The 9803-nt window shown below is 45.2% G+C and overlaps 1 long non-coding RNA gene across 1 annotated transcript in view; it reads right to left on the bottom strand.

The window, feature by feature from the left end:
• Positions 1–7087: 7087 nt before the first annotated feature.
• Positions 7088–9803, bottom strand: part of LOC116537676 — a 15605-nt gene continuing 12889 nt past the window's right edge. Inside the window, exon 5 of the long non-coding RNA XR_004263254.1 lies at positions 7088–7102. This is a non-coding gene — a long non-coding RNA (uncharacterized LOC116537676). The remainder of the gene's footprint in view (positions 7103–9803) is intronic.

Raw genomic sequence — 9803 nt, 5'->3', positions numbered from 1 at the left:
CTTGGGAGGCTGAGGCAGAAGAATCGCTTGAATCCGGGAGGCGGAGGTTGCAGTGAGCTGACATCACACCATTGCACTCCAGCCTGGGCAACAAGAGCAAAACTCCATCTCAAAAAAAAAAAAAAAAAAAAAAAAGAAGAAGAAGAAAAGAGCCTGATACCCTTCCCCTCTCTCTTGCTCCTTCTGTTGCATGTGACACACCAGCTCCCACTTTTCCTTCCACCATGACTGAAAGCTTCTCACCGAAACAGATGCTGGCTCCATGCCTGCACAGCCTGTAGAACCATGAGCCTAATAAACCTTTTTTCTTTATAAATTACCCAGCCTCAGGAATTCCTTTATGGTAATGTAAATACACTAACAAGGTATACAAATGGGTGAGTACACATACAAACATGTCCTAGCTCTGTCCACTGACAGAAGCTAGAGTAGCACCTCCCCAGTGGCCAGGAGAACACCCAGCACCCAGATCTTGGGCTCCATACCATTTTCCAATTAAAGAAAACAGTATCCCTGGATAAACGGCTGATTCTGGAGCACAGCAGCTGGGGTAGCAGCTGCCCACTCTTTGGCCTCTCTCTGGCTCCAGGGAGAAATCCAGGAAAGAAAGGCAGAGGCTGCAGCATGTCTTTGCTCCCCTTCAGCCTGAGTTGGGGGAGACCCCCAGGGTTGCCCTGGGTCTAGCTGGAGCTCATTTGGTCATGTTTCAACTCAGGTCCATCCCTAAAAAGCCAGTGACACCACTCACCTGTGCTGCCATCAGAGGGACTTTGACAAGATGGGACTAGGCCTGCCCTGAGGCCCCCTAACCTGGCAAATCCCCCACCCCCTTCACCACAGCCTGCAGGGTCCTAAAGCCAGCCAGGCCTGCTCTACAAGTTCACCAGGTCACCTCGTCGGACAAACTTTGCATGAAGTGACCATTGGTTTTCTTCCTCCACAGTTGCACCTGGAATCTCTGCCCACAAGAGCTAAGGGGGAGAAAATGGCCAGTCCAGGTGTCTCACAGTTGCAGGCAGAGATCCTGGCGGGCCCCCTCTGTAACCAGAAGGCACCCTGTGGGGGTCTCCCTTTTGTCTTGGGGCACCTCCACCTCCACCTATAGCTGCCTGTGCCTCTGCGTAAGGCAGGGCAGGGTCACAATCTTCGCTCCAGCCCAGACAGCTTCTTGGGCCAAGGCTGCTGTGGGCTGGGCTGTGCAGTACAAGAGTCTGGGTTTGTCTGGAATCCACAGTAAATAAAAAGGACATTCCCAAGTGGCTCATGAAAATGACTTGTAAAGACCAGGGAAAAAATAGATCATCTTAAGGAAAAAGCAAAGCCCCTAATCCACACTTCCTTCCCAGGCTCACTTTTTCCCAAAGAGATGTTTTTATAAAGTCATGAATGGATTTTAAACACATATAATAGAAGTATGGTGAAAGTGAGCTTAAAGGGGATGAAATGCTGATTTAGTTAAAACAGAGTGATTCAGAGAACTGGGGTCTGGATATCCATTCCCAAGGAGCCTGCAATGTGCCACGTGTCCCTCCGGACACCCAAGCACACATGCGCATGCATGAGGATATTCTGTGAGTGTTCTGTACATGTGGGAGCATGCTGTGCACTCGTCCAAGTATCCTGATCACAGAATCCTGCTTTCTGTTAAGAAACATGCCATTGTGTGAATGGGTGATACTTTACTTAAGTCATCCTGTTTGGTGGGCATCAGATGTTTCCTGACTTTTGTTGCAAACAGTACTTCAGTGAACCCATCTGTCATTGTCTTTACTCAATTGTGAGCACATTTGCAGGATAAAATCCTACAGAAGAAATTAGAGGCACATGTGTGCAAACAGTTTGAGTGATGTTGCTGGTGCCATGGAGAGTAGAGATGAGCAAAGCCCAGCAAGGGGTCCAAGCCAAAACTGGCCACACACCAGCCACAAGGCCTCTGACCTCAGCCACACTCCCCAAGGGGGCACCAGAGGCAGTGCCAGCATGCCCTGAAGACCAGATGAGTGCCCACCGGCAGTCAGCACCACTGCAGGGAGGAGGAGCAGAGGGGGGCTTGGGAGACTCTCAGCCATCCGAATGAGACTGAGATTCCCATTAGGCTTTGCCCATCCAGTACCAGCTGAGAGGACCAGAAGGGGCGCTTAGTCCAGTTGCCCTGTAGACCCTCCAGCCTGAGGAGCAAGGTGCAGTGGGTGGGGACAAACTCCACAATTAGGAGTGGAAGAAGCTGCATTTCTCTACATGTGGGAGAAGCAGCCACATTCCCCTGCACCTGGAGTCCCAGCTGTAGGCCCCCAGTATCTTCCGAGGAGAGGCAGGTCAGCATTTCTTATCCTGCCTCCAGCTGCCTGAGGTTAAGTTCTAGGTGAGGGTGATGAGAGGTGGGGGCTCCCTGATGTCCAGCCACCACTCAGGACATGAAGGCTCTGCCTTGGGCACAGTGCTGCTGAGAATAGTGAGGCCCCACCAGAAAAGGCAAGCTGAAAAAGCCCGAGGCTACTGCCCACCTCTGTCCATCAGTGCCCAGCTCAAGTGGAAGTATCACCTGAAGAGAAGTGCACCACTGTCCCCGCCCCCAGCTCAATAGCCATTGCTTGGAGATTTTTCCCAGGGAACTTGAAGAGTCCACCTTGAGTCAGAACATAATATCAAATACAGCTCATATCCACAAGGATTGGTTCCGGGACTCCCCAAGGATACCAAAATCCATGAGTGCTCAAGTCTCTTGTATAAAATGGCCTACTATTTGCATATAAAATACACATATCCTCCCATATACTTGGAATCATTAAATTACTAATGCAATGTAAATACTAATACAATGTAAATACTAGGTAAATATTTATTATACTGTATTGTATAGGGAATAATGACAAAGAAAAAAAGACAGTTCAATACAAACATAACCGTCTTCTTTTTAAAAAAAAAAAAAAACCAAAACAGCATTTTCTATCTGCAGTTGGTTGAATGCATGGCTGTGGAACTCACTAATATGGAGGGCCAACAGTATCAACCTCCAGAACCACTCCTTCGAAGGATCCTGTATTTGACTGACTCCCTCTGTAGAGCAATTTAATCCCAAGTGCATTGATGAGAACAACAGCACAATCAGCCAGCAATCACCGGGGCTTAAAGCTAGGTGTGGTCAGGGAAAGAGACATTCAGAGACTGCCAAAACCACCACCTTCACTGTGACCTGGGATCCAGCGCTGCCTGAAGAAGCAATATCAAATGTTTAACACCAGGGGGAGTAGATTTCACTTAAACAATCCAGCTATTCACTAAAAAATAAACAAGTAAATAGCAAGCCCTTTGAGGAAAATGGGGACCAGCACCCGGCAACCCAAGTTGCTAAAATATATTGTCTATTATCTAAAATATCCCAGCAAAAAATACTGAAACATGCTAAGAAACAGGAAAGCATAATCTGTATACCAGAAAAACATCAAGAGAAGCTTCCTGTGAGAGTAACTCAATGTCAGATTTTTTAAAATAAATTCTATTTGTCTATATTTGAGGTTTACAGCATGATGTTATGAGATATGTATACACAGAAAAATGGTTACAATAGTGAAACAGATAAACACAGCTATCATCTCCCATAGCTATTTTGTGACAAGAGCAGTTAAACAGGTGTCAGATTTAACAAAGACTTTAAAGTGGCCATTAAAATATGTTCAAAGAACTAAAGAAAATCATGACCCAAGAAGTAAAGTATGATGACAATATCACATCAAATAGAAAATATCAACAAAGAGAGAAAAATTATTCTTTAAATGAAGATACTGGAATTAGAAAGTACAATAATGGAAGTAAATTTCACTAGAGGGACACAACAGTATATTAAAACTGGCAGAAGAAAGAATTCATTAACTTAAAGATAGATCAACAGAAAGTATGCAAGTCAAAGAACAGAGAGAAAAATAAATGAAAAGTGAACAGAGCTTCAGAGATATATGAGACACCATCAAGCATACTAGCACACACATAATGAGAATACCAGGAGAGGAGGGAGAAGGAAAAATATTCAAAGAAATCATGACTATAAAATTTCTAAGTTTGATTCAAAAACAATATACATCCAGGAAGCTGAACAAACTCCAAGCAGGATAACCACAGAGAACCACAAAGAGTGAAATGTACTTTATCTCAAATAGTCAACGTGCTGGGGGGAAAAAGCTGAAAGTCAAAAACAAGTAGACAATTTTGAAAACATAAACATAAACAAAGAAAAAAACTTGTCCCTTCCAAAAGAATTCCCATAAGATTCACAGCTGAATTATCATCAGGAAAAAAAATGGTGGCCAGAAAGCACTGGAATCACATATTCAAAATGCTCAAAAAGGTCGGGCACAGTGGCTCACACCTGTAATCCCAGCACTTTCAGAGGCCAAGGTGAGCAGATCACCTGAGGAGTTCAAGAGCAGCCTGGCCAACATGGTGAAACCCTACTAAAAATACAAAAATTAGCCTGTAATCCCAGCTACTCGGGAAGCTGAGGCAGGAGAATCACTTGAACCGGGGAGGTGGAGATTGCAATGAGCTGAGAACATGCCACTGCACTCCAGCCTGGGCAATCGTTGCTGTTCTGCAGCCTCTGCAGGTGATTCCCAGGCAAGCAGGGTCTGGAGTAGACCTCCAGCAAACTCCAGCAGACCTGCAGCAGAGGGGCCTGTTAGAAGAAAAACTAATAAACAGAAAGAAATAGCTTGACTATCAACAGAAAGTCCATCCATTCAGAGAACCTATCCAAAAGTCACCAACTTCAAAGACCAAAGATAGATAAATCCATGAAGACGGGAAGAAGCCAACGCAAAAAGGCTGAAATCACCAAAAACCAGAATGCCTCTTCTCCTCCAAGGGCTCACAACCCCTCACCAGCAAAGGAACAACACTGGATGGAGAATCAGTTTGACAAATTGACAGAAGCAGGCTTCAGAAGGTGGGTAATAACAAACTTCTCCAAGCTAAAGGAGCATGTTCTAATCCAATGCGTGGAAACTAAGAACCTTGAAAAAAGGTTAGATGAATGGCTAACTAGAATAATCAGCATAGAGAAGAACATAAACGACTTGATGGAGGTAAAAAGCACAGCACGAGAACTTCATGAAGCATATACAGGTTTCAATAGCTGAATCAATGAATCAGAGATCAACTCAATGAAATAAAGCAAAAATGCAACATTAGAGAAAAAAAGAGTGAAAAGAAGTAACAAAGCCTCCAGAAACTATGGGATTATGTGAAAAAGACCAAATCTACGTTTGATAGGTGTACCTGAATGTGATGGGGAGAATGAAACCAAGTTTGAAAATACTCTTCAGGATATTATCCAGGAGAACTTCCCCAACCTAACACAGCAGGCCAACATTCAAATACAGGAAATGCAGAGAACACTGCAAAGATATTCCTCGAGAAGAGTAACCCCAAGGCATATAATGGTCAGATTCACCAGGGTTGAAATTAAGGAAAAAATGCTAAGGGCAGCCACAGAGAAAGGTTGGGTTAATCACAAAGGGAAGCCCATCAGACTCACAGCAGATCTCTTGGCAGAAACCCTACAAGCCAGAAGACAGTGAGGGCCAATATTCAACATTCTTATAGAAAAGAATTTTTAACCCAGAATTTCATATCCAGCCAAACTAAGCTTCATAAGTGAAGGAGAAATAAAATCCTTTACAGACAAGTAACTGCTGAGAGATTTTATCACTGTCAGGCCTGCCTTATAAGAGCTCCTGAAGAAAGCACTAAACATGGAAAGGAACAACCTGTGCCAACCACTGCAAAAACATATCAAATTACATAAAGACCACCAATGCTATGAATAAACTGCACCAACTAACAGGCAAAACAACCAGCTAGCATAAAAATGACAGTATCAAAATTCAAACATAACAATATTAACCTTAAACGTAAATGGGCTAAATGCCCCAGTCAAAAGATCCACTGGTGAAGTAGAGTCAAGACCCATCAGTGTACCCATCTCATGTGCAAAGACACACATAGGCTCAAAACCAAGGGATGGAGGAAGATTTACCAAGCAAATGGAGAGCAAAAAAAAAATCAGGAGTTGCAATCCTAGTCTCTGATAAAATGAACTTTGAAAGAATAAAGATCAAAAGAGACGAAGAAGAGCACTACATAATGGTAAAGGGATCAATGCAACAAGAGCTAACAATCCTAAATATATGCACCCAATACATCACACACTGGGGCCAGTCGGGGAGTGGGGGGCTAGGGGAGGGATAGCAGCAGGGGCGGGAATGGATGCAGCAAACCACAAAGGCACGTGTATACCTATGTAACATACCTGCACATTCTGCACATGTATCCCAGAACTTAAAGTATAATAAAAGTAAATAAATCAGAAAGCATGAAACAATGTAATGAAAATAATACCAAAGGTATTAGTTACAGTGACAAATTGGGTAGTTCAAATACCTCTATAAGACAAAATTGGTTTACTAAACTCAAAAAACAGTATCCAACTATCTGCTGTTTATAAGTGACACAATTAAAATAGAGTGAGGCATGGAATGTGAGTTCACAAAGGCAAGAAACATGTCTCCTCCATGGCACTCTGCAAAGCCCAGTTCTGAGACACCACGTGGCATGCATATAGGAGATGCTCACTATGGATTTGCTAACGAAAGCAAAGGACCTGGACAAAAATGTCCTAGGTCAATTGCAAACAAGCAAGTGAAAAGAGCAGATGTCACATTTAAAAAAAAAAAAAAAAAAAAGTTTTAGGCTGGGCATGGTGGCTCACGTCTGTAATCGAAGCACTTTGGAGGCCAAGGTGGGTGGATCACCTGAGGTCGGGAGTTCAAGACCAGCCTGACCAACATGGTGAAACCCCGTCTTTAAAAAAAAGTTTATAAAAAAAAGTTTCACAGAAAATAGAATCTAAAACAAAAATTATGAAAATAAGCCAAAGGTAGTCATTTTATTTTTCTAAAGGATCTAAATCATGAAATGACAACTTCCACAATCCTTCCTACATGGGAAATATTATTCCACTAAAATGTATTAAAAGAAAACTTTAAAAATACAAGGGTAAATTGACAAAAATGTAATTGCACTGGGAGGTTTTACTGTATCTCTCACACTTTTTGATAGAGGCAGTAGATCAAGAATCCACAGGCATATGAAGACCTTGAATAATATAATCAATATTGCTGATTGAACAGACACTGCTAATGAAGTCAATCCCTGCCACCCCACCCTCCTCCCAACACTCACAAATGTTTGTTCAGACACATCAGTTGTCACATGAATGCTTTCTTTTTTTAAAAGGGGCAGGCCGGGTGCCATGGTGCATGCCTCTAATCCCAGCATTTTGGGAGGCTGAGGTGGGCAGATCACCTGAGGTCAGGAGTTCAAGACCAGCCTGACCAACATGGAGAAATCCCATCTCTACTAGAAATACAAAATTAGCTGGGTGTGGTGGCAACTGCCTGTAATCCCAGTAACTCTGGAGGCTGAGGCAGGAAAACTGCTGAAACCTGGGTGTGAAGAGGTTGCAGTGAGCTAAGATAAAGCTATTGCACTCTACCCTGGGCCATGGAGACTCTGTCTCAAAAAAAAAGGAGAGAGGAGGAGACAGGAAGAGAGGGGAGAGGAGGGAGAAGAAGAGAGAAGAGAAGAGAGGAAGAAAGAAAGAAAGGTCAGCTCATAAGAAAAACAAAACTGCATTTACGTAAGACAGGAATGATGAGAAAATTGCCCAGCAAAACTTACGGGACATAGCCATGGCCTGTTTTTATTACTAAGCAAAAAGAAATGAATAGGCACGGAATGTGTTTTAAAAGACACAAGTCGGGACAAAAACAAAAGTTGTAAGTGATTTACATGAGAAAAAAAAACCCTAGTCTTAATAAATAACACGAAGGGCTGCTCTGGGAAGAGACTGGTCCCCAGCGGGCACCAGGTGGGGGAACTAGGATCCCCATCCAGCCCCTGACATCAGCTCAGTCTCTCTCAACAACTCCCTGTCTTCCTCCCTCTGCTGGATGAGTGTAAATCAGACTGTCACAGAGGAGCCTATGGCACCCAACTCTACCCTCTTCCTACCTAACGTAACTGCTTTGTAATTTTGCATGACTTGGGTGGGGCTGTTTATTCTTTGTGGGTCTCAGCCTCCTGATCCACACCCCCTCCAGCATTAGGGTGCAGAATTATCAAACACGATGTGGCTCTTTGGGTCCTGGCAGTCAGCTTCCTCCAACCCGGGGACCAAGCCTCGGTGGCCCTGGACAGAGATTGGTTTTTGTCATGGAAAACCATCTCCTCAGAGCAGGGTCTTTGAAACAGTTCAGCCAGCCAATCCTGCCCAATTTGCAGATTCAAGAGTGAAATAAATGTGGTCATTGTCAAGCCACTAGGTTTCCAGGTGGTTTGGGACACAGCCATAGTGACTGGGAAAGTACACCAAGGAAGAAATTAAGGAAAAGCAAGTGTGAAGTCAGAGGCCGAGAGACGATGCCTTAGACTGGTAGATGTTCTACATCAATGTAAGAGGTTGGTGTTGGGTAGGAAAGGATATATCCTCGTAGGTCTGTAGTCAGGATAAAGTCTCTGAATGCAAACTGCTCTGCAAAGTCCCTGGACACAGTAGGCCCTCAAGACGCAAACAGTAGCTACCATCATTGTAAGGTCGGTTGCCTCGCCGGGAGGCCGGACACACCCACCTCTGCACTCAGCACCTGACTCTGCACCCGACGCCAGGCTCTGCACTTGGCACCTAGCTCTGCCGCAAGGCTCCCTTGGAAGCCTCCGGCTAATGCAACCTTGGCCGGCTCTAGCACCTGGAAAACTCGCCCAACAACCCACCAACAAATAGCAGCCTGCCCCATCCCAATCCCGCTCCCCTGGACCCAATCAGAGCACCCAGCTGTTGCTTGGTCCTCCTAGCCATAACCCCCACGCCCCGCCCCCCAGCCCAGGAAGTCAGCTCAACTTCTCTGGCCCCTTTCTCCAGACTATAGAACCTTGTCTGAGAGCTGAATAAATTGACATTTAATTTTCTTATACTGGCCTCGGTTTCCTCATTTTAAACTCAGCGATAACCCTTACAAGTGGTGCCGAAACCTGGGAGGAGTTCCAGACCCCTCCTGAGGGAAACTGACTCCTCTACCACAAGCGGAACCAGGGAGCCGCCGCCTCTCCGATCATCTGCAGCCATCACTTGGTAAGACTCCTATTGCCCATAACCCCACCTCTGTTTGCTCCGATCCAAGGAGACCCTGTCCGTAATCGTGGCCGCATCAGGGACTCCTTTCCATCTCGAGCTGTGGGCCTCAGGGAGTAGTCCTGGTGCCCCTGCTTGCTCATTCCAGAAGACAGGAATATTGTGGAGACGTCCCTATACTCCTGTCCTTCCCCGTAACCTCCAGTAGTTGGGTGTTGAGGTCCGGGACATCGTTCCTCACTCCTATCCCACAACAGAGAGGGAACTATGGATAATTAGGAGTCCTGCCTAGCCCCCAAGTCGCCATTGGGATGTCTAGTCCAAAATTTACCCAAGCTAGGCCTCTTCATAAGAAAGAAAAGGCTGCGGCCGGGCGCGGTGGCTCACGCCTATAATCCCAGCACTTTGGGAGGCCAAGGCAGGTGGATCACGAGGTCAAGAGATCAAGACCATCCTGATCAACAAGGTGAAACCCCGTCTCTACTAAAAATACAAAAATTAGCTGGGCATGATGGTGCGTGCCTGTAGTCCCAGCTACATGGGAGGCTGAGGCAGGAGAATTGCTTGAACCCAGGAGGCGGAGGTTGCGGTGAGCCGAGATCGTGTCATTGTACTCCAG

Source organism: Sapajus apella, unplaced genomic scaffold (assembly GCF_009761245.1).
Source record: "Sapajus apella isolate SASKATOON/1434 unplaced genomic scaffold, GSC_monkey_1.0 scaffold113, whole genome shotgun sequence".
Classification (NCBI taxonomy): Eukaryota; Metazoa; Chordata; class Mammalia; order Primates; family Cebidae; genus Sapajus; species Sapajus apella.
The sequence above is the reverse complement of the archived record's forward strand: the minus strand, read 5'-3'. Positions and strand labels throughout refer to the sequence as shown.